The following is a 24,496-nucleotide window of genomic DNA, read 5'->3' on the forward strand; positions in this document are numbered from 1 at the left end:
GTTGTACTGGGGAGAGTAAACTTCCACTGGAGTGGGGTCTGGCCGAATTTGCCATGATTGCTTGCTGGCCTCACTTTCTGTGGGGTTTGTGAGGTTTGATTTGGACATTATTTGGTTTTAGCTCTTTTCATATGAGACAACTTGCATGAAATCTCACCATCTGAAATGTAGCTGTTCCCTTTAAAACATATTATTTCAGTCATACACGAACTTGCCAGTAAAAGAGAAATATAAGAGCTTCTAGGTTATTGAATCCCAACTTCTGTGAGATACCTGTTAGTGCTCTCCTCTTCTCCCTTTTCCAATCAAGGGAAATCCTGAATTTCAAGCACTTCACCTGTTCTGCTCTAACCTTTAGAGTATGTTGGGAACAGAATCATGGGATTCTTCACTGACAGGGTTGTCAGGCATTGGAACAGGCTGCCCAGGGAAGTGGCTGAGTCACCATCCATGGAGGCATTTCAAAAATGGGTAGATGTAGATTTTGCCCATCCAGCTTTTGGTGAAGACATTTCTTTAAAGCCCATACAAGTGAAGTAAGACTCTAATGTAATGGTGCTTTTGTACCATTTGCCTGCATAGCGAGACCTATGAACTCCCGTTCTGTTGAGCTGACCTTGGGTTAGACATTGACAGGCTGGTAACTCCTCACTCTCCCATTCTGTCATTCAAGAATGGTGCAGTGAGTATGTCCTTGATGTTTCTGTATGTGTGTTAGAAATTATTCTGTACACTTGGGTACTAGGAAAAATATTCCGTGTTTATATTCTGCTGATCAAGACTATATCCTTTTTCTTTTTTCTTACCATCATGAGCCATCATCTCCACAACTCCCTGTAGTAACCTGAGAAGAGAAAAGGATATCTTTACTGATGCTAAACATAAGCCCCGTGCATAAGCAAAATTATCATGTTTAAGCATCTAATCCCGTACATATCCATAGATATCACTGGTATCCAGGCAATCTGATTTTGTTTTCTTGGCTCTTGCATTATTTATATGCTGCAGCAGTCTCCTGGACAAAAAATTCCACATGGCTAGATAGCAGCCCGCTTGGGATAAATCACCACAGTTTTGTTTAATATAAATGACTTCTATTTTAAAGCCTGGGATTGTCCATGTGTTTTTCTGTTGCTGCTTAGTTCAAATTTATCCATCCCCCAGATCCTTGTGATCCCCCTTAAGGTACTTACACAGCGCAAGAAGATCCCCCCTGTAGCCTTCTCATCTTCAGATACAGACGCTTAAGCGTCTCATCCCGTCATCTTAGCAAAGGCCCTCCCTACTTTTGGCCAGACTCCTATCTCTCCTACGGATTTTCTCTAGAATGTGCATGTTGCTTATATGAAGATAAGGAGTACCCAACCCTTATTACACCCCAAAATGCTATTTAGTTTGGCATAGTCTTTTTTTTTTTTTCTTTTTAATGTTTAGAAACCATCCTTTCTGAGGTGGCAGGAACATTGCTTTTCCCCTGGAAGAAGTGTGGTGGCTCTGAGGAGCGCGATGGGGGTGCTCAGCTGGCAAGGCTGGCAGGGAGGAAGGAGAAGTCTTGCAAAAGTGATGGCGGTCATTCGGTCGTGCTGTGTCGATGGGAGCGATCGACTGAAATAGCAATCACTGTAATGCAGGACACAAGATGGGCTAACTGCTCGGCAGGGGCTGAGTCAGGGTGTAGAAGACACCTGCTGAGAGTGATGTAAATAGCCGGGCTGGACCCCAAAATACATGGTTTGCAGTGAAGGTGGTGGGGAAAACCTATGCTTTTTGCAGCACTCTAACAGTAAGTGCTGGAGCGTGTCCAGAGGAGAGCCACCAAGCTGGTGAGGGGTCTGGAGAACAAGTCACACGAGGAGAGGCTGAGGGAACTGGGCATGTTTAGTTTGGAGAAGAGGAGGCTGAGGGGAGACCTCATTGCCCTCTACAGCTCCCTGACAGGAGGGTGTAGAGAGGTGGGTGTTGGCCTCTTCTCCCAAGGGAATGATGACAGGAGCAGAGGAAATGGTCTGAAGCTGGGGCAGGGGAGGTTTAGATGAGATATTGGGAAGAATTCCTTTCCTGAGAGGGGGTCAGGCACTGGAACGGCCTGCCCAGGGAGGTGGTGGAGTCACCATCCCTGGAGGGATTTAAGAAACGTGTAGATGTGGCTCTTCAGGGCATGCTCTAGTGCCTGGGATTGTTGGGTTGTGTCTGTGGGTTATTGTGGTTTTTTTGTGGGGGTTGTTTGGGTTTTTTTGTGGTTGGACTCTGTGATCTCAAAGGTCCCTTCCAATCATGAGGATTCCGTGATTCTGTAATGAGTGGGTTTCATGCTGTTTCTTTCAGCTTGGGTGCAAAAATTACTGGTGTCAAAACATCTCCTTGCAGTATTCCCAGCCTGCTGTCTGAATCGCTTCCCTGTTCACGTCTGCTGGGGAGGGTCACTGGGAAGCCCGTTTCCTTTGGGCTGGGTAAAACGCATTGAGAAATAAGTAGACAAACGGTGGTGGAGTCTGTAAAGGTGTCATTTGTATTATTGTGGGCCAGAGAAGAAAAGTAAAGTTAGCCCAGCCTCGTGCCATTCGTTAATGACAGCATGGCACGGGGATCAGAGATTTATCCGGGGATTAGGTAGTAAGAGCAAAGGGACTAGAGGTAGGAATAGACAAACCTGTGTGGTCTGGGACAGAACTGCAGGCTTGAACTGATCTGTGTATATTTATCAGTTGTGCCATTTTCAGTCCTTTCAGTGCCGTGAGACTATTCCTCAGCATAACATTTGGTTTAAAAGCATTTTTTTTAAAAAAAAAAGTCTTATATCTTGGATTTTTTGTCCTTTGGTTCTTGAACCTTTCTAAAAATACCTTTTGCCTTTGAGGCAGAGAAGAATCAGTCCCGTACAATATCTCATCTCCTTTCATACCTTTTGTGTTGATCCTGCACTTACCTGATGTTATAGCTAGATGTCAGCCTCAGATGTGAATCAGGGGCTTGTCAGTCAGCATCACATTTATTTTTGCTCCACATCTCTCGGTACTGTGAAACTCCTGAGATAGTCGTGGTACCTGTGACTTGCCTCCTTCCCGAAAGCCCAGCCTAGGGGTTTAATTTTTAAATTTAACAGAGCCATTAGTAAGGATTTGCTGTTACCAGGCTCAGAGGAGTACCTGCGCTCGGAGCAAAGCTTGCCTCTACGTTGACTTCTCTTCAGAGTCTGATGGTTGTCTTATTTTGCAGATGATGCCCCCTTCTCATAAAGCTCTGCTCACAACCCTTCCCCTGAATGCCTACAGGTGCCAGAAGCTTCAACGCTGGCTCTGTGTAAGCTGGCATGGTGAGACACCAAGGCAAGGACAGTCTCAGGCCTCAGGACAATGACAGCAGCGAGTTTGCTGGAAAACCGGCTGATTCAGCTATTCCGGTAACTCATCACGGTGACCTGGCAGCCTCACAAAACAGCAGGTCACGTTTGGGTGGATTTGGGGACGTTACCAGCTCACGGAGGGTCGTGAGTCATGGGATGACTGATGCTGGCTGCAGCAGAGGGTGAGACTGTGGCACCATACAGAGAGACCTGGACAGGCTGGGGAGTTGGGCTGAGAGAAATCTAATGAAATTAAATAAGGGCAAGTGTAGGGTGCTGCACCTGGGGAGAAATAACCCCCTGCACCAGGACAGGTTGGGGGTTGACCTGCTGGAGAGCAGCTCTGAGGAGAAAGACCTGGGCGTCCTGGTGGACAATAGGATGGCCATGAGCCAGCAATGTGCCCTTGTGGCCAAGAAAGCAAATGGCATCCTGGGGTGCATCAGGAAGAGTGTGACCTGGAGTGAGGTCATCCTGCCCCTCTGCTCTGCCCTGGGGAGGCCCCATCTGGAGCACTGGGTCCAGTTCTGGGCTCCCCAGCTCAAGAAGGACAGGGAACTGCTGGAGAGGGGACAGCAGAGGGCTACAAAGATGATGAGGGGCCTGGAGCATCTCCCTTACGAGGAGAGGCTGAGGGACTTGGGTATTTTCAGTCTTGAGAAGAGAAGGCTTAGGGGGATCTAATTAATGCCTACAAATATTTCAAGGGAGGGTGTCAGGAGGACCGGGCTGGTCTTTTTTCAGGTGTGCCCAGGGACAGGACAAGAGGAAATGGGCACAAACCTGAGTATAAGAAGTTCCACCTAAATGTGAGGAGGAACTTCTTTACTGTGAGAGTGGAGGAGCACTGGAAGAGGCTGCCCAGAGAGGTGGTGGAGTCTCCTTCTCTGGAGACATTCCAAACCCGCACACGTTCCTGTGCAACCTGCTCTAGGTAGACCCGCTATGGTGGGGGGGTTGGACTAGATGATCTCCAGAGGTCCCTTCCAACCCCCTGTGATTCTCTGACTGCAGGACTGGCTCGCAGTGGGCTCGCTGAGGCCAGACCACTGCAGTTCTGAGCAGGCTGTTCAGTTTGAAGTGGCACTGATTTTTGGTAGGTGGTGGCTTGCTGTGCCCTGCAGCCACTCAAGGTCTGTTTTACGGGAAGCTGGATTCGTAGGTGCCTTAGGGATGGGGCACACAGCAGGTCCCTAGTGACTTTGTCAGGCTTTCCAGGACGTCACTCCTGCCTGTGAGTTGGCATCATAAGAAGGGACAGACATGCAGATTGTTATTAAATTTTTTTGTAAAAGACCTTGATAAGAAAATCGTATATTTTAGAATACAAGGATTGTATATCCATTACTAAAAGCAAGGAGGCGAGCAAAAAAGCCCTTGTCTTTCTGTGCTGGGCTTCAGAAATGACTGTTTAATGTCTGTGTGGCTGGGAGCTTACTGATTTGCTGCAGACATTTAAATGCAAGTGGATACCTGAGGGCTTAGTAAGCTCTGGTCCCTGTCTCCGACACAGTTCAGTTTATCTAATTAATCTTTTTGCCCAATCTTCTCTTCCCAGGAAGGACAGAAATTGAGAGACTTCTCTGCAAGTCACTGCGGGGTTTTTTTCCCCTCGCTTGAGTAGATTTAAAGGGAAAACAGTTAGTTCCTCAGTGCATACATTTGGAGGGTAGATATGGTGATGTACCTTAAAATGAATATCTTGGAAAGGAAATGTCATGAACGATAGATTCTCAAGTTTAACGGAACTCATCAGCAAAGTGGGTTGAAGCTCTGTAGCTGCCTCTTCCTCTCCGCTGAATTACTGAAGCCCCATTGCCGTCTTCCAAATCATAAGCAACCAACAAAACACAAATCCCAACATGGGAGCATCTCCGAGGAGCTGGAGATGTTAGCTCTTAGTTTGCCCGTGACATTGCCCGTGCCTTTTGTTGCTCCTCTCGCTCCCGTTAATCCCGGCTGCTTGTCTGCTCAGGGATGATTTCCATTCCTGCTTTTGTTGCCAAACTGAGGGCGAGGAAAAGCAGCAGGTGTAAACACAAAGCTGTCAGCCAAACAAAGTCATGGGCGGTATTTTGAATGCTTAGGTGATTTGCTGTAGGAACAGGAATATTTTATTATAATTAGTTTTGTTTCGGGAGGGATGCTTTTCTTTCCTTTTTTTTGTTTTGTTTTGTTTTTTTTCCCCCTCTGCCTTTTACAAGAAGACAGGGAGTTGAGAGGCAAAGGTTTGGGGTCTGTGGCTTAATTACTAATATCCTAAAATAATTCCTGATGGAAGGGACGTTTGGAGGCCATCTGGGAGTGGGAGTATGTGTGGGAGTGGACTCACAGGGTGCCAGGGCAGTGCCCTGGAAGGGTACAGCTTTCCACCCTGGCTCTGCACAGGTGGCTGGGATGTGGCCATGAGGTCTGGTCATGGCATTGCTGCCTCCTTCTCTTCCATCATGACCTCAGGCTGCTCGGTGCTGCTCCAGGGTGGCAGCCGTTAAACCTCTCTGGACACTGTAATTCAGGAATCTCAGCAGAAGTCAAGCCTTTCTTAATAGGGACAAAGAATTCTGTCACCCCATCACTTAGTACTTGCTATATCTCATGGAGGATATCTCCGAGAAGAACAATTCCTTTGCAGATACTGAGTCATCCTAGTGAAGTGCTTCCAGAGACTGAGTTAAAAGAACTAGTGGAAACACAAAGATACTGATTCAGGTTTTCTGTACATCCTCATTCAAATCTGGGAGTTACTGCTCAAGGATTTTGTCTACCATTAACTATATTTTGAAATACTTTATCCCAGCAGAAACACCTAGCTATCCCTAGCTCTAGAGAGTGCCAAGCCTAATTTTGAGTGTGAGGCCAGCTAGCATGCCAAAATTTTCTAATTTTCTTTAAGAAGTAAGTAGACTGTACTTTGCCCATCAATACCTTTATGGCCAGTAGGCACATTTTGCAGGGTGTCCTTATGCATCTCTTGCATATAGTAGCAGCTACTTTATAGTTGACACCAGTCGAATCTTCATTCATGGCTAAGGCAACTCTACACCCTATAAATAAAAATAACCACTGGATTATCTGGGAAATAACCGTCTCAAATAACCAAACCCTGAGTTATGTAAAAATTAGTTATTTCTCTCCCACTCGTTCATTACTGGAAGTACTGAATGCAGACAATCATCTTACAGGATGCGTAGGATTATTAATATCTGATAGGGCAGGCATTAACATTGACAAATTACTTCATTTAATTTTCAGTGGAAATGCTTCAAACGTCCAGCTTTGCCTTAACGATGCTGCTGGTTAACATTTGTGGCCGTGCCACAGAGTTTAAACTAGGACAGTAAATGAGCTATCCCTCTCTGTGTCAGCTCCCAAATGCTGGAAGGATGCTGGATCCTATGTCTGACGGCCAAAGTGAAGTCAGGTGAGGATGAGGGGGGTCCTTGGATAAGGGAAGTGGATGGGGAGCGCCCAGAAGTAGGGGGGTTGGCAATGTCACTCTTGCCTCTGAGTCACCAGCGAGCTGAAAATCTGGGCAGAGCGTGGCGGGGGGGGGGGGGATCGACTGGTAGCTACCGTGATGCTATGAGTGTCTGTAATGGAGTGGGGGAGGGGGGGGGGGGGGGGGGGGGGGGGGGGGTATCGACAGGGCAAGCTAATTGCTGTCACAACAGTTGCCTCTAATCTTATTTTCATGTATTTATAGCGTGCAAGATAACATTTTCTCTCAAGTGAGCCCTCTTGCAGGCCCCTTGGCACAAAGGGACCGTTTCCTATCAGCATCTCACGAAGCAATGCCCTGATTACTCAAAGGGGATCATTATTGTTGCCTCGCCAGGTTTGGCTGAGGACGTCTTCAGGTTGAATTCAAGAGCTCTAATGGCCTTGATTACAGACTAATAACAAGTTTGGTGCCGTGCTTAAACCCTGAGTGGGAAGAACAGCAAGCAAAGAAGGAGCTGAAATATGGGACCATTGGGACAGTTTCCAGCCTGGACTTGTGATCTTTCTTTGTGCTCCCAGGCTTTACCCTGTCCGTGACTCAATTACTTATTTTACACAAGTATGAAAGATTGCTCTGATGTGGCTGGTTCTTTTGTTTCCGAGGGCTGTTTTCAGCCGATGTCCTTAGCAATTGAATTTGCTTCCACATTGTTATATTCAGAGATGCCTTTTATTTGCCGTAATTATCTGCTCCTAGCACAGCTCTGCCACACAAAGGTTGGTGCCTGTGTGTTGGAAACTGCTGCCCTTTGTGCTCTGACTCCAGGTGGTAAAGCGTAATATGGAAAGGAAGATGAACGTTTTGTGGGGGTTTATTTTATTTTTTTTGGATCAGGGAAACAGAACGAAGTTTTCAAAGCTACAAATAGCATCCGCGTTCCCTCACCCTCCTGTTTATGGGGCAGGGAATCAAAATACTGGGAGTAAAAGGAAAAATAAACAGCACCTTCCTTTATTTCTTCCTTCCCTCAATGTTATCTGCAGAACGCCCTCCACTTTGCGTCTGATTTGTTTGGGACTCGGTAGTGCCGAAAACATGAAATCAAAACAGGTAGTCACATCAAAAGAGAAGGCTGTTATTTTAGATTGCTTTATGTATATTTCTGTATATAATCTATTTATCATATTTTATGTATTTATTTCCACTCATTAGCTTGCTTACACACTCCAAAGTTGGGTTTTTTTCCATTTGTTAAACTTTTGGCTCTTTATCCCTACTTCCAGGTGCTCCCCAGTTGTGATTTAAACAGGTTGGGAAATAATTACAGCTGTTTTGTGTAACTGCTGCTGCATCCCTGTGCGTAAGTCCCCAGATATGTCAAAGAAGCTTTGCTTGTTGTCTAGCCTAGAGAAGTGATGTTAGCTGTGCCCTTCAGGAAATACAAAATCAGCTGTGGTGCTCTGGGGTCTTTTTGTTTGGTCATGCTGAGAAGCCCAAAACATGACTAATTTAAACTTTTTTTTGTTTGTTTCCTAATTCCTATTGAGGCTGGTAAAAAGTGACACATTTAATCATCTCTGTTCTTTTCTAAGAGAATAGTTTCTGCCTTTGCCTTCCTTGTGGAATTGCCCACATATTGATAAAGGCATCTCCACATCCCTTTTAACACAAAAGAGCCTGACTTTAGGTACGTTACACAAACGTGGCTCAGCATTAACTACACACAAGGAGTTTGCTTCCACAGTTAAATGAAATCTCTATCTGCTACATCTCAATAGCTGAGGGCCTCCTGTTAACGTAGCTGTCGCGTTTCCCCGGACAGTGTGAAGACGTTTTTATCTGGTTTTACAGTTCATAAAAAGGAAAACGGAGAAATACGTTTCCAAAGCAGCAACTAATTTTACTTGTTTCTATTTTGGGAAGCCCGATTGGAGGCGTTTGCCAAGCTGTCAGGCCAGCTCGCCTACGTTTGCAGGGGAGCTCGGCGGCGGCGGCGCTGGGCACTCGTCCCACGCTCTTGACTTCCAGTGTCACAGCTCTCCTGCAATATAAAGGGCTTTTTCCATTTTTATTTTTTTTATCTTGAACTGGTCGGATCTGCCCTGCTCGCTTCTCGTTTTGAAGTTCAAGTTGAGTAAGTGTGAGCTGGTGTGGTGGCTGCAGACCCTTCAGACGCTTCTTGAGCCTGGTCGGCCACCAGGGCTGCCCTTGCCCAAGGAACAGCTTGCTCACCTTGCAGCGCGGCTGGCCGTGGCAGGGGAGCACGTCGGTGTCCTCAAGCCCACCGCGATTAAATTGTTGTGGAGATAAGGCAAAGCCATCTGTGACTCGTTCCGCCTGCCTGCTCGCTATTCAGAAAGCTGGTGCCAGACGTGGTTGCCAAGCTTGGCTGACTCCGTGCCAGGCTGTCATGTGGAGCAGACCTTGGCTGCTGCTGAGACTGGGTCAGAGGTTTGGGTGACCCGTTGGCAGGTGACATTGTACGGAGGTGTGGAAAGGGCTTGGCTGTCGGTTGATGGAGGGAAGTTGCGGCAAAGAGGGTGATGGTCGCCCGAGCGCACCTTTTACAGCTGGTGTCTTTGCACTGCTGGTCCTTGCAGAGCTGTTAATATGTTCTCGCTCTCTTCAGACATATGGCTGTGAGAGTTGGTCTTGTGCCCGCTCCTTCCCTGGAGAAAGAGAAATGTGGGGACTTAACCCAGCATAGCTGTAAGATGATAGAATGATAGAATCACAGAATGGTTAGAGTTGGAAGGGACCTTAAAGATCATCGAGTTCCAACCCCCTGCCCTGGGCAGGGACACCTCCCACCAGATCAGGTTGCTCCAAGCCCCATCCAACCTGGCCTTGAACATCTCCAGGGATGGGGCAGCCACAGCTTCTCTGGGCAACCTGTTCCAGTGCCTCACCACCCTCATAGTAAAGAACTTGTTCCTTATATCCAGTTTAAAACCATTACCCCTTGTCCTGCCACTACACTTCCTGACAAAAAGATGCCAACCTTAGAGAAAGAGAAGCACAGCTGTGGGACTTATCCCAGCATCGCTGTAAGATGACGGCCTTAGGGTCAGCGCTGTGCCTATGATGCAATCGTTATCAGAGAGAGACATTATAGCCCCTTCCAGTATCTGAAGGGGGCCTGAAAGGAAGATGGAGAGAGACTTTTCAGCAGGACATGTAGTGATAGGACGAGGGGTAATGGCTTCAACCTGGAAGAGGGTAGATTTAGATTAGATACCAGGAAGAAATTTTTCACTATGAGGGTGGTGAGACACTGGAACAGGTTGCCCAGAGAAGCTGTGGCTGCCCCATCCCTGGAGGGGTTCAAGGCCAGGCTGGATGGGGCTTGGAGCAACCTGGTCTGGTGGGAGGGGTCCCTGCCCAGGGCAGAGGGGTTGGAACTGGATGATCTTTAAGGTCCCTTCCAACCCAAACCATTCTATGGTCCTGTTGATGCTGGAAGGGTTGGAATAGGCTAGGGGGGTGTATGTGTGGGGCACAGGAATGGGGCGTGTAGGCTGAATGGTGTTCTGCTGGCTTCCCAGGTAACGGATGGGCACGGTGAATCTTCTGGGCAAGTGTCTGAAGTTTTTTGATGTGCCAGCTAATATACATTGGGGACAATACCAAATTCTTTCAACATTCCCCCCCACCACCCCCAAAAAAATAAAAGTGTTAAAAGAATATTAGGATTGCTGAAATACTAAGGTTAAGGATCCAAAGTTTAGGAACTACTAAAAGCAACATGTCCTAGGTGTCTTTTTGTCATGATATTACAGTTTTTAAGGGCACGATCATATGCAGTTCTTTCCTATGTTGGCCTTATATACAGCAGGGAGTTAGCAAGATGTTATTTAATACTTTGCTTGATTAAAAACGAACAGTGTGTGAGACTCCAAGCTTGATTTATGTACTTAACTAAATTCTTCTCTAAACACCAAATTCTTATTTTTTCTCCCTCCTCACGCCCCCATGGATTTTTCCTCTTGGAACAATCATTATTCACAATGAATAATGCTGAGCAGTGTAATACCTAAATACTATATTGGCAGTAATGTATCTTCACCTCATCCCTGAGATTTTGTGGATTATGGGGATGGTATAATCTCTATTATATAGAGAAGGGACTGAAACACAAGGAAAGTGAAAACAAACATTTTACCAACTTTGTGCATACAATATGAACATGATTTTGAGGTATACACTGTGTGATGTTTTATAGGTTCAGAACTTCCATATCCTAATGTTATCTCTTTTTTATAACTGGGATGGTGTTCATCCCAGTCCTGTTCCTATTGTTGGCTTTGCTCTTCAGCCCTTCCTTTTTGGAACTAGTTTCCATCTCCATGGTCTTCCATAGTCCCTTTTCTCAGCCCTACTTACAGATTCCCTCCTTGAGCCTCATTATTTCCCTTCTGGTTAGATTCCTCCTTTTGCTCATCCTGCTGTGGTCCAATGCAGCTTTTGAGTTAGACATAGGTCGTGCTGTCACGCGTAGCACTTGGGATTCAACAGGAATGTCACTGGCACTACTGTAAGGAGAGGTTTGTTTTTTTTCACATACAAGAACCCAAAATGCCAGTTGCAGAGAAAGGTGTTTCTTCTGGTCCCTCTGGGCTGGGAGTGCTAAATTCGGGGTGGTCTGGGACCTGAGCAGCACCCTCATTTGTGGGAGCAGTGAGGGGCAGGAGGATGGGCTCGGCTGATCTTAGCTGCTGAATTTAAATGTTCTTATGGAACATGCATAAAATGAAATGACTTTTGGATGGGCTGTGTTTTTAGAGAAACCACGTTGAACTTGTTTCTGAGACAAACCTCACTATCTCGCCTGATTGGAGGTTCCTTGTTCAAAGCGTCAGAGCTTGTGAAAGCAAAGGTCACTGGCGCTTCTGCATGTGGATGAGTAATGATGTATTGTTCTACTTTAGTTCTGGCATTTTGGCTAAAACATGCCAAAATTTTCAGCCTGAGGCGACCTCCGGCATCGTACGCTTCATACCAAAGTATTAAAGTTTGACAAAGGGATCAGCAGCCAAGAACATGGGATTAGAGTGGGAAATCTCAGCCAGCTTTAATAAAATGCTGGCGATGATGCTCGTAAAAATGATACCTGTTACTTAATTATTCCCTGATGGGGTTGGAAGCTTCCTACGAGCCGTGAGTGGTGCAGGCAGGGCACGAGAGCACTCCCAGCGTGTTTGAGCAGCAACTGCTCGTGGTGGGCTTAAAGCGATGAATTCTCATTGATCTTTGCTAATGCAAGGTTAAAGCTTTGGTATTTGCTCGTGCTCTAATTTTTATACGGTATGCTAATTACTCTTTTGACTTGGAATTGCTTGCTCAGCATAGTGTATGAGAAATCAGAATGGGCTTCACGGCGCTGTGCTGCAAATAGTCTCAAACCTGTTCCTGTTTACGTAGAAATGCCGTTCAGGTTTTCACAGGCCAAATTAGACATCACCACATTTTTATTCAGCTCCCAATATGTGTGCGTGTGCATACACAGTTCTAATTTTTTATTGTTGTGCTAGCAGTGATTCTGTCCAGAGGAATTTTTTTTCCTAACATCACAGTGGGAACATGATGGTGATTTTGGAAGCGGATGCAGCTGTCTGAAAATGGAAAAGGCCAAATAGAAACACAAATATTTTGTGTCTGTTCAGAGGGACTAAAAGGTAATTAGCCAAGAATAAATAAAATAATCTATTTTGAAAGACTCAAAATGGTGACCCAAAGTGTTTTGAAAAGTTTTCTGTACGATGGCATTTCTATGTTCAAAGTTTCTGTCCAGGAATTCCATCATGAAAATGATAATTGTTGGCAGGGGAGAGCAATGGAAAGTTATGCCTGAGAGAGGAAATCATCTCACTTTTAAAAGTGAACATTGCTATTTCAGTTTTTAATTCTGATAATTAGCAGCAGCAGCTCATCCTCAAATTGCTCTTCTAACACTAGGTGGTCCAGAATTGCATGAGGTAACTTAATAGGCCATTTTATCCCGAGTCTGTAATTGGAAAAAGACAGGAACAGGTAACTGCTATTAATTGCACAAGCTATTTACAGCGAAGGAAATTTTGTTTCTCATTTATAGACATATAGAACAGTGTTAGTGCCACTCCAAAGTGATGTGCTTCAAAGGTCTTGTGTTAATGTTGTGTATCAAATACTAATTTCTGTTACTGGAAGTCTGGCTCAGCCTGTAATTCACGTGCATTTAACCAGAGCTAAAGAGCACCTCTTTTGCTTCCCAGCTTGTTGGTAACACATTCCGAAGTGGCCGCCTTTCTCCCGTGTCCTCTCCTCGCCTCTCCAGGGGATGTGGCAGCCTCCTTGGGTGTGATCTCTGGTATCTCGCTGCCTTCTTGCCAGCCTTTCTGGTGGCCACCGATGGGTGGGAGATGCTTCTGTGATTCCTGCCTTACGTTATGCCAGCTCTCTACCTGCTCTCTGCAGACAAGATCAGGATACCTTAAGAGTATTACTGAGAATGCTGCAAAAAGATGTCCTGGTACTGCAGTTTACAGATACGTTATACCTAGGGTGAAAAAATGCATTTTGGTTTGCATTTTTTGTGGAAATCGCTATAAATGCAGGCTAGATTAATGTAAATTGCAAATGTAAACGTCTGTTCACATAATTCAAAGTGATAACACGTTCGTGTTTGTGAGAGATGTGGGAGAAGAACCAAAAGAGAAATCACACTTAAACATGTGCTACAGTTTTCTTCCTAAAATTTGATCTGCCGATATCTTCTGCAGGACCTCTTGCCTAAGCATTTTCTTGTGGTGGACCAGAATATTGTTGATAGCTGATCTCCACTTTAAGTTCTTCCAATGGATCCTGACAGATTATTTTTTTATTATTATTATCAGAGGGCTGGAGCACCTCTCCTGTGAAGACAGACTGAGAGAGCTGGGGTTGTTCAGCCTGGAGAAGAGAAGGCTCCGGGGAGACTTTAGAGCAGCCTTCCAATATCTGAAGGGAGCTCCAGGAGAGCTGGGGAGGGACTCTTTGTCAGGGAGTGGAGTGACAGGACAAGGGATAACGGTTTTAAATTGGAAGAGGGAAGATTGAGATTAGATTTTAGGAAGCAATTCTTTGCTGTGAGGGTGGTGAGACACTGGAACGGGTTGCCCAGAGAAGCTGTGGCTGCCCCATCCCTGGAGGGGTTCAAGGCCAGGCTGGATGGGGCTTTGAGCAACCTGGTCTGGTGGGAGGTGTCCCTGCCCAGGGCAGGGGGCTTGGAACTGGGTGATCTTTAAGGTCCCTTCCAGCCCAAACCGTTCTATGATCCTATGATTATTATTATGACTGGATGCCCAGTGATGTTTTCCTAAATAAACTCTAAGATTGAGGTAAGGAGACACAGAGCTGGTTATGGCTACGGTCAGGACTTGCATGGATTCTTCAGGAAGCCAGAGGTGCAAAGCCTCAAGGTGTAGTTGAAGGTGGAACAGATGTTACACGTGTATTGAAACTTCGTTGTGGATTGCTCTCTGAAAAGGTTTATAATTTACTGGTTATTTTCCAGATGATCTTTTTGAATGTGCTGAGGTAGCAGATGTGTTTGTTGTACCCAGCTCTTTAAAGGCATTTTGGGAAGTTAAACAGATGGATGCATTTTGAAATTCAGCAGCATCTCTTTCTGCATCTGTACCGTCGTCCTTTCACGTGCCAAGTGGGATAGAAGGGAACAGAGCATCTGATAAGTCCTTTGCCTACGACAAGCTGACCCATTTGCCAACAGCCAATAATATACTGATGTTGTGACAGGAATGATTGACTACTACTGTTTTTACAGCAGAGTTTTTTGAATTTCCAGCTGTTTGGTTTTTTTTCTACTTTTGGAGTAGCTTGAATACAGGTTGTTTTACTGCTGGAATAAACAAAGCTCACGTTAATTCTCATACAGGAAGCAACTGCATCTCAAAACAAAGAAAATCATTCCATCTATCTGGGAAAAAAAAAAAAAAAGAAGGTCGTATATTACAATGATGGCAAAGGGAAATATGAAATACAGAAAAATTATCTTTCAGTGCTATGCCTTCTGTTTGTTGTTTGTTTTCCAATGCTAAACATCAGCCAGATCTTTCTTGGTGGTGATACAGCCTATTAAGGCTGTGCAGTCTTTTTGACACTGACACCTTCCTCAAATATTCCAAAACACTGAGAGTAGCATTATTAAAAATCATATTGGGGGGGGTGTATAAGGTAAATGCAACGCTGTCAAGTCTTCATACTGTAGCTGTAAACAGTGTGAGTTGAATACAGCATCACGGGTAAAATTCAGGGTGGCAAGAAGCCTTAGGATGGAATAATACCCTGTCACCTTAAAAAAGTAAAATTGATTGAATGTTGAAATATCAAAGCTGTTTGATGTTTCATTAATCACTACACTGGGAACCTCCTTTGTTTTGGTATGAAACAAAATATTAGGACAACATTCAGGGGTTTTTTTTAATGTCATTTTTGGGTGGTGGATATTACAAAAGCTTGAAAAAATCACTCTTAAAGCAGTAGGAGGGTTAGTTATCAGCTTGCTCATGGGAGAATGAGTGAACAAAGGCAATAGAAGGAAATTTGAGAAGGGAAGCTTGATGCTGCCATGCATGAGGCTGCGTGGTAGCTCTGTGGAGCTTCAGTTTTGAGTATTCTGTGGTAAATTAATAGAATAAAATAAAGAATAACTGTTTCCTGTACATTTCCTTGCAAAGTGATCTTTGAAGCTTTCCGGTTTCAAACTGAGCGTAGTATTTGGCAGGTGCGAGTAAGTAAGCCTCTCCCTCAAATGTACACATGATTTTTAAATATAAAATTATCAGTACTTTCTGTTGTTTTCCCTGGGGTTGTCCTTGTCAAATTGCCTTGTGATAGATGGTCACATTGGAGATGGAGGTGACAGATTGGGTTTTTTGGACGTTGACTCTCAAGAACGGTGATGGCTGTTGGCCTGAAGGTTGACTTGGGTTATGGCTGCGTAAATCTGAAGAAGTTTCACTGAAATTTTTGACTTAAGAATTTGAGTAGGACCATTAGTGTACCCCACATTTTAGCTTCTAAGGATGTGCTTTTATTTTGCATGAACATCAGATCAGGACTAATCTTTATTTAAAGGAGCTGTGGAGGTTGGCAACATTCATATCAGGGCATTGTGTTAAGCATCTTCTATGTTTCCTTTTATATCATTGGCAACTACCTAGGCTTATATATATATATAGAAATAGCTGGTGCTTGTAACATTGCAATTAATCATTGTGACATTCGGTGGTGCATTGCAGGTGACCTCCAGCAGTGAACCGCTCCTGAATGGTTGCCCTCTGGGAACGCTGGCTTTTTTTGGCTTCTGGGGAAGAGTGGCTGCCGGCAGACGTTGGTTGTGAAGTGTACTTGGCAAAGCCTGCAAGTGTGGGATGATATTTGCTGGTCTCTGATATCTAGTTGGCAGTTGGGGAGCACCACAAACCCTGCTTCCATGGCTCCAGAACTGCACTGCGCATCATCAACGGAACTGTATGCATGGGCTCAGTTTACAAGAGGATTTTTTTAATACGAATTGATTGGTTAAGTGTACAGAGGGGATGGGAGATACTGTGAGCGTAGAGTAAAATTGGAATCGTTATCTAAAGAAGATTTTGATAAATACTTCTAATTTGGAAGTCAAATCCTGATGCTGGCTGTAGAGAAACCACATTGATTTAGAGCAGGTGAAAAATCTGACTCTCACCCTCTAGTTTGAATAGTGATACTTTGCTCTTTACAAAATAGCTGAAGTTGCTTAATGATAATCTGGCCAATTTGTGTTTGTTCAAAACTGCTGATGTGGGAGGGACTGATGGCAGCTGAGGCTGGGTTGGAATGCTTAAGCAGATCCAGTTGAAAAAAAAAAAAAAGGCTTTGAAATATAGGCTTTGCTTCCAATCTGCGTTTCAGATGGTTTCTACCTTTAGGCTCTGACAACTCTTTCAGATGATGGAGCAGGCGTATTTGAAATGTGCCAGTAAGGGACAGCAAGGTTAGAGAAGGTGACTACCTCATGATGTGAGATTGTTAGCTTGTAAATAGTGGATATTTTTTTCCCTGCCACTTCTTGAGAAGGTAGGGAGAATAACCGCATGTGGAACAGAGCGGTTTTTTAGGTCCTCTTCTTCATATTTCATCTTAACTTGATGGTTCTGAAAGTCAAGAGTAGTTTGTGGTGCTTGGATCATTGTCATCTGCCTTCTGTGATATTCTCATTAGTCACAGATGTTTTCTTTGCTTTTCCAGATACATGAAGCCATAGGCAAAGTGAAATCAGGCATAAAATAATATAGGAGCTAGTACTATTAACCTTGTGGAAACAAAGGACACATGAATAGATTAAGAATACCCAGATGCGCGTCTCCGTTGGGAAGACGTGACTTGCAAGGATCTTTCTGAAATGGTATTGAAATATTTATTCCAGGTGCTGTTAGTGGCACGGAAAGATGATGTCTCTTCTGATGGTCACAGACGTTAAGAGATAAGTAAGTCAAGGTGAGCTATGGGTTGGCATGACAGAGCTACTCTGTTAGGATCATAAAGATTATTCATGCATATATGTTTTATACGATGCTCACTGCTGTGGCTACTGTATAGACCTGCAATATGCATCTAAATGTTACAGCACTGCAGGCAGCATTAACTGAAATAAGCTCCTGCAGTCTTCATCCCTTTCACTCCTATTTCTGATGAGTTTAAGTCTGAGGAATTAACTTTACATGCAAATTCAGAGAGATGAACCTTTTGAAAGCCAATCACAGAACCCCTCTCAGTCTCACAGAATCACCAAATGGTCAGGGTTGGAAGGAACCTCTGAAGATCGTCTAGTCCAACCCTCCTGCCAAAGCAGGTTCCCCTAGAACAGGCTGCACAGGAACGCATGCAGGTGGGTTTGGAATGTCTCCAGAGAAGGAGACTCCCCAACCTCTCTGGGCAGCCTGTTCCAGTGCTCAAAGTAAAGAAGTATGTCTGTCCCCAGCCAGCTGAGCCCAGTTTTTATTAGATTCTGAGAAACTGACATGGCTACGCATCCAAATGCAGTGGAAACAATGAAATCAAAGACGTGGATGTAGGTCAAAATGCATTTGTTATGATAGTAGAAACTTACTTAGCTTTTGAGTGAAGTACTACCAGAGTTAGATTAACGTGAAATGGCCATGTAGTCCAATGATAAATGCATAGTGAAATAAAAAAAAATAGGAAAAGTATTTCAGTGCAGTCGTGATGCCAGGTCCTACTGCTCGTGCTTACCTTACAAAACCATAACGTGTTCTGGTACAGAAACAGGATTAAATACGAGCAGCATTCAGAAGATGCTCATTTAAAATGATTCCATTTGGTGTCACCATGCAGAAGTGTCTGCCTGTATCACGAGTGTGCCTAGTGAAACGGTCTGTGTATCTTCTGAAAATGAGTGTAACAGGTGTTCTTCTCCAGGTGGAGCTTAGCTTGTGTACTTGTTAAAACAGGACACCGCTATAAAATGAGGTGGAATTAAACCCAGTGTGAATTAGAAATGTGTCAGGGGATTACAAAAGGGATTTTAGATCAGAATTAGTGTAATGCAGACAAGATTTCTGTGAAAAGAACTGGGAACCAAACCAAGGTTTCCTCCTTTTCTCTCTGCTCTATATAAAGAGCTCACATGTACAGATTGTAATTGCTATGGTGAGAGGATGCCAAATTACATAATGCTTCTACCCACATTCCTCTTCTCTATCCTCTACCATTCCTCTTGTGGGAACACAACAAAAAAAATCTGGAGCTTGATCCCATTCACACCTTTATGGGTTCTTTCATGAAATGGTAATGTACATTTGTAGATGGGATCAGGCTTTCACATGTTTGATGCTCCCATCATGGAAGCGTAGAATTGTCTAGGTTGGAAGGGATCAGGGACAAAAGATGGATGTGAAAGTGCCCAGTGCCTAAAGTACCAAAAATAGGTCCATGTTTATTCCTGTCATAACTTCACTTAAGTTGATGGAGCTGTGCCAAGGCTGAATGTGCCCACAGTCTATAGGACAGCTGGCCGCCTGGCAGCAGTCAAGTTTGAGACAAGAACGATTTTGTAAGAATGATTAAGCCTTCTGATATTGACAGTACGTGGTGACATTTCAGGAATATTCGCCTCAGCTTAAAACGATTTTCTGGGAGATTTCAGATACATCTGTAACGCCTAAAAGACAAGGATGGCATTGATCAAGCTATTTTCAAGCCCTGAGTTTAGTTGCATCAACGGTTCTGAATCACCAGACCGGTTAACAAGATGTTCTAATTGATAGAATAATTCTACACAGTTTTCCCACTTACACTAATGTAACACTTGGCTTCATTGAGGATGGATATTAACCACAAGTTGAAAGGAAGGTCTGATTCTCTGATCCTTTGCTACATTTCATGAAGCTTTTAATTTTACTTGCAATACTCACATGCAATCCATATAGGCATTTTCTTTCCGCTTGGGTCTAGAGACCCTGTTCTGTTGTTAATTGATAGTGTATGAGTGATGAAGGCAGCTTCAATAGTTTTACTGTTCCAGAAACATTCATCTCGTTCATAAAGATCAATCTGTTCAAGAGCAGTCGACCCTGGGTTTTATTCTCTTTTACTGCCTTTGTTTTGGGCAATGTGCTGACTCGCCTACAAGCTCTTCAACTCCAGAGCATTCAGATCGTTTCCACCGATGCGTTGTGGTCTCTGCTTCACATGAGTCTGCTCGCTAAAATTTTGAGAATATTAAGCCAGCTCTCGACACCAGAGTCTTGGCACTTGAGATGATGCTACATGATGCTAAGGAGCCACAGCTTGAATCCTGTCTGAGCAATGGTGTCCCCTGAGCTTAAATATCAGTCCTATAAGCCACATCACTAGGTTTTTTGTGTGTTTGTTTCTTTCTAACAGGGAAGTGAACTGCTTGTTTATAGCATGTTTCCCTCCAAACCCCCCCAGTCAGGGAGTGGGTGGATATATACTGGACAGGCAGATAAGGGGGGATGTTGTACTTATTCAGGCGAAGATCCTCATCAAACTTCATGCTGCAAAGGAAAGTTCCCCTAGGTAGTGGCTCATCCAACATTTGTGGCAGTAAGGAATGAAACTTTTGCCTTTTGTTTACATCATTTGCCTGCTTTTTAATATTACTTACTCGTCTTATAGCTTAGGTGCAGAAATTGGGTTGATTCAAAACAGCGGAAGGGAAATCTGGAGAAGATAAGGAAGGTGGGTTCCCAGATTCCATCGACTGTCCAAGAGAAGTAGTTTCTTTTAAAAATCCTAGCCTTAAAAAAAGGTAAAAATCAATTATTTAAAAACCAAATCAAAACAAAACCTAGTTGCTTCCAAAGACAGACCAAAATTCACATGGCTCATCTTTGCAGATATAGTCTGTAATGTGACAATTTAACGTTACCAATTTATGGCCTCACGGTATGGCTGTACTGCCACTGGATATGGTATGTTGCATTTCAGTGGCATTATGCTGTAGTGTTTGGATATATAAAGCAAAATATGCATAACATTAAAAAAAGCCAGGTATTAGATGACAAGAGATTATTAATGCAAACTTCACTCTTAAATAGCTTTTTTTCACTGAACCCGTAAGAGAAGCGGTAGTTCTAGGTCACTCTTCAAATGTGTTATCAGGAATTCACATGAAGCTTTGGTAAAGAAGGGGTCTGGGTTATTGATTGGGCAAAATAACTGTCAAGAGCACAGATTGTGAGAATTCAGAAGCCGTCATCTTCACGTCAGGAGGCAGGACTGCACACCAAGAAATAAAGTAGTTTCCTCTGGCTGTGGAATATTCAATGCACCATCATCAAAGGATCAGATTCAGTAATTGTTAAAGGAGCAATGAAAGGAATCCTTTTCTTTTGCTCAAATTAACTTTTGTGTCTGTTTTGGTATCCTGTATCCTAGCCAGTTTTCCAAGATGAAAACAGAACAACAAAAACTGGCAAGTTTTGTGCATCTGGGATTGGTGGCCTGAACCTCATAAAACGTGTAAGTGAAGAACAGATCATAAAGCTGTCAATTAGATCTTCTAATAGCTTTTAAACATTACTATATTTTATTGCAGACCTAAAATTAGCCTTGTTTTCAGACTTGGGTCTTTTTCAAGTTTTTCATACTTCAGTCCAACCTTCTTTTTAGCGAGCGAGGCTGAGTTTTTCAGCGTTGAACAATGGAAATGGCATCGGGGCACTGTAGATATTTCTGTCCTATAACTATCGGTCCTTTCATATGGTAAATCTGATTTTCTTCATTGAGTTGGTGGGCTTTGAAATTTTGTGTAAAGCTGTGTCTAAACAGACAGTGTGCATGGTGTTAGGACAGGGGAGTAAACAGTAGAAGATCCCTCTCAGTGAAATGGATGAAGAGATGTGTGAAGTTTCCAATCTGAGGTTAGTGAATAAAGAGATGGGGGTGAAAGTGGTTATGAATTAAAAAAAACAACAAAAAATGGTCCTCGTTGAGTTAACACAAAGCAGCCTGCAGAGTTGGTGTACGTGGAAGCAGATGTGCTGAAAAATCCCAGCAACAACCAACGCTTTAGTTAACACGGGAGCTTCGTGTGTACTGTGAGAACTTGAATTGCTCAACCGGGTTTTGGTTTTAAATAATTCAGTTAATGTGAGAACCCCCCCTACACAGTACAGCTAATGTCGTCTGAAACTGGGTTCTGTCAATGGAGACAGACCTTTTTATGTTGGGACATTGAGGGAGAACAGTACTTTATATTGAGTAGAGCGCAGGTTCTGATCTTAATTTCCAGTTCTGTCACTTACTCGCAATGTAACCCTGGAGAAGTCATTTAAGATGACATCCACAGAAGGATCCAGCACACATGTCTCATCTGATTTCCATTTCCTAAAATGCTATCCCAATCCTGCTGCCTGATCCCGGAGGCACCTACAATCCAGAAATGCCTCATTTTTCTATCTGAAACAGTATCAGATGTAAAAAGCTGGGGTTTGCGCTAGTAGGGAGGTGATTGTGCCCCTGTACTCAGCACTGGTGAGGCCACACCTCGAGTATTGTGTCCAGTTTTGGGCACCTCAATACAAGAGAAATAGCGAGGTGCTGGAGCGAGTGCAGAGGAGGGCAACGAAGCTGGTGAGGGGGCTGGAAAACAAATCGTATGAGGAGCGGCTGAGGGAGTTGGGACTGTTTAGTATGAGGAAGAGGAGGCTGAGGGGAGACCTCATCACTCTCTACAACTTCGTGAAAGGACACTGTAGAGAGGTTGGTGCTGGTCTCTTCTCACAGGTAATTAGTGACAGAACGAGAGGGAATGGCTTCAAGCTCCAACAGGGTAGGTTTAGATTGAACATTAGGAAAGAATTTTTCACCGAAAGAGTGATAGGGCATTGGAACAGGCTGCCCAGGGTGGTGGTGGAGTCACCATCCCTGGCTGTGTTTAAGGGCCGTTTAGATACAGTGCTAAGGGACATGGTGTAGGGGAGGACTTTGTAGAGTACGATAGATGGTTGGACTCGATGATCCCAAGGGTCTCTTCCAACCTAGACGATTCTATGATTCTATGATCTAAACCTGTTCCAAAAGCCAGCGTGTCAAACAGGCAGCTGCCCTTGGAATGGGTCACGGAGCGTGTTTCAGCCTTCCTCCTCCAAGCACTCCTGGCAGCCTGGATGGGGAAGGGCGGTGGGGCTGTGCCACCTCTGTCCTGCCCAGTAGCTTGGTAGTAGAGGGGGAGGATGACCTCTCTCGACCTGCTGGTCACACTCTTCTTGATGACATCCTGGGGGGCATCAAGAAGAGTGTGACCAGCAGGTGGAGAGAGGTCATCCTGCCCCTCTGCTCTGCCCTGGGGAGGCCCCATCTGGAGCACTGGGTCCAGTTCTGGGCTCCCCAGTTCCAGAAGGACAGGGAACTGCTGGAGAAGGGACAGCAGAGGGCAACAAAGATGATGAGGGGGCTGGAGCATCTCCCTTATGAGGAGAGGCTGAGGGACTTGGGGCTTTTGAGTCTGGAGATGAGAAGGCTTAGGGGGGATCTGATCAATGCTTATAAATATTTAGAGGGAGGGTGTCAAGAGGATGGGGCTGGTCTTTTTTCAGTGGTGCCCAGGGACAGGACAAGAGGAAACTTGAATGTAAGAAGTTCCACCTAAACATGAGGAGGAACTTCTTTCCTGTGAAGGTGGCAGAGCCCTGGCAGAGGCTGCCCAGGGAGGTGGTGGAGTCTCCTTCTCTGGAGACATTCAAACCCCCCTGGACACGTTCCTGTGCAACCTGCTCTGGGTGGCCCTGCTTTGGCAGGGGGGTTGGAGTAGATGATCTCCAGAGGTCCCTTCCAACCCCATGTTATTCTGTGGCTTGGACGCTCACCCAGCCTGTATTTCAGATGTTTCAAGGGTGGGTTCACTGCTTCTCTCTGCTTGCTGAGATGGTTCTTGTCCCTGCCACCCAGTGGTGGTGTAAGGATTTGGTCTTTGGGCAGTGGGTGAGGTGAGAATCAGGAGCTGAAGGAAGTGCCCCTACTCGGGAAATAATCCGATACCTGGGGCTGTGATAAGGGTGGGATTTAAAATGCACCTTTCTCTTCCTTGTCTCATGTTGGCTTTGTGAATATTATTCTGAGGCACCTTCTCCTCCCTGTCTATAACATAAGAAGCCTGTGTGGTGACTCAAAGCCGTTGGCTGTCTGAAAATTAGATATTGTGGGACTGTAAATCCCGGTGCTAAGACCCCCGTGCGAGTCCAAAGGCATCTCTCGGTGCCTTGGGTTTCCGTGCTGATAATCCCCCGTGGTCCAGGATGGTGCTGGGGGGGCAGAAAGAGGGATGGTACGTGCAGCTCTGGAAGGGGTAATGCCGAGCAGGGATGAGTGATGTGGGGGCTGTAACGGATCCCGGTATCTGCGGAGCAGCGCGAGGAGGAACCTGTGACACCGAAAGAAAGGCTCCTAAAAGCAAAGCGCCAAGTGTTGCTATTATAGGGCTGGATTACTCACTGTGCTTATTCAAATTCCTGTTGATGCTGGCAGCGGGAGTTTTCCCGAATAGCAACGAACAATGAGTCATCACCAGGTGTTTTTATTTGAAAGCGCGCTGGGGGTTATTTATTTATTTATTTATTTAATTTTAATTTCAAAAAGAAACCGCTACGAAACTCCTTCCGTCCAGCCCCTAGCGCATCTCCCGCTTCGCCGCCGAGTTTTCCCTGCCCGCCGCAGGACTTGAAGCCACTCCTCCCCCTGCGGAGAGAGAAGAGAGAGAGAGAGAGAGAGGGAGAATTATTTATTTATTTTTTTTTAAAAAAAATTATTTATTTTATTTTTTTTTTTTTGTTCCTGCTTCCAGCAGGCAGGGCCAATCCGGGGGCCGCCCTGCCTGCACCCTGCCGGGGGGGGGATAAGGCAGCAGCAGCCGCCCCGCGCCCGGGAGAGGCGCAGGATGCTCCCGCTCCACTGCCGGAGGGGAAAATGAGGTGGCGGCAGCTTTCCCCTTCCCTCTGACAGCTCAACGATCTGCTTTTATTTTTATTTTCATTTCATTATTCTTTCCTCCGGGTTTTCATGCTCAGCACTGGGGGTGCCGGGAAATTTTGCGGCCACTGGCGTATTTTTTTTTTCTTGCTGTCAGTGGACGTTTCTCCTCCCGCTCCCGCATCGTTGTCCTGTTCACAGCTATTAAGACTTAAGAAGCTTGATTCTCTGAGGCTCGT

At 44.9% G+C, this 24,496-nt stretch overlaps 1 protein-coding gene across 1 annotated transcript in view; it reads left to right on the plus strand.

Moving 5' to 3' along the window:
* The window catches only part of NAV2 (neuron navigator 2), a 429,887-nt gene that overhangs the window by 170,197 nt on the left and 235,194 nt on the right, over positions 1–24,496 (plus strand). The window lies entirely within an intron of this gene.

Source organism: Calidris pugnax, unplaced genomic scaffold (assembly GCF_001431845.1).
Source record: "Calidris pugnax isolate Ruff unplaced genomic scaffold, ASM143184v1 scaffold183, whole genome shotgun sequence".
NCBI lineage: Eukaryota > Metazoa > Chordata > Aves > Charadriiformes > Scolopacidae > Calidris > Calidris pugnax.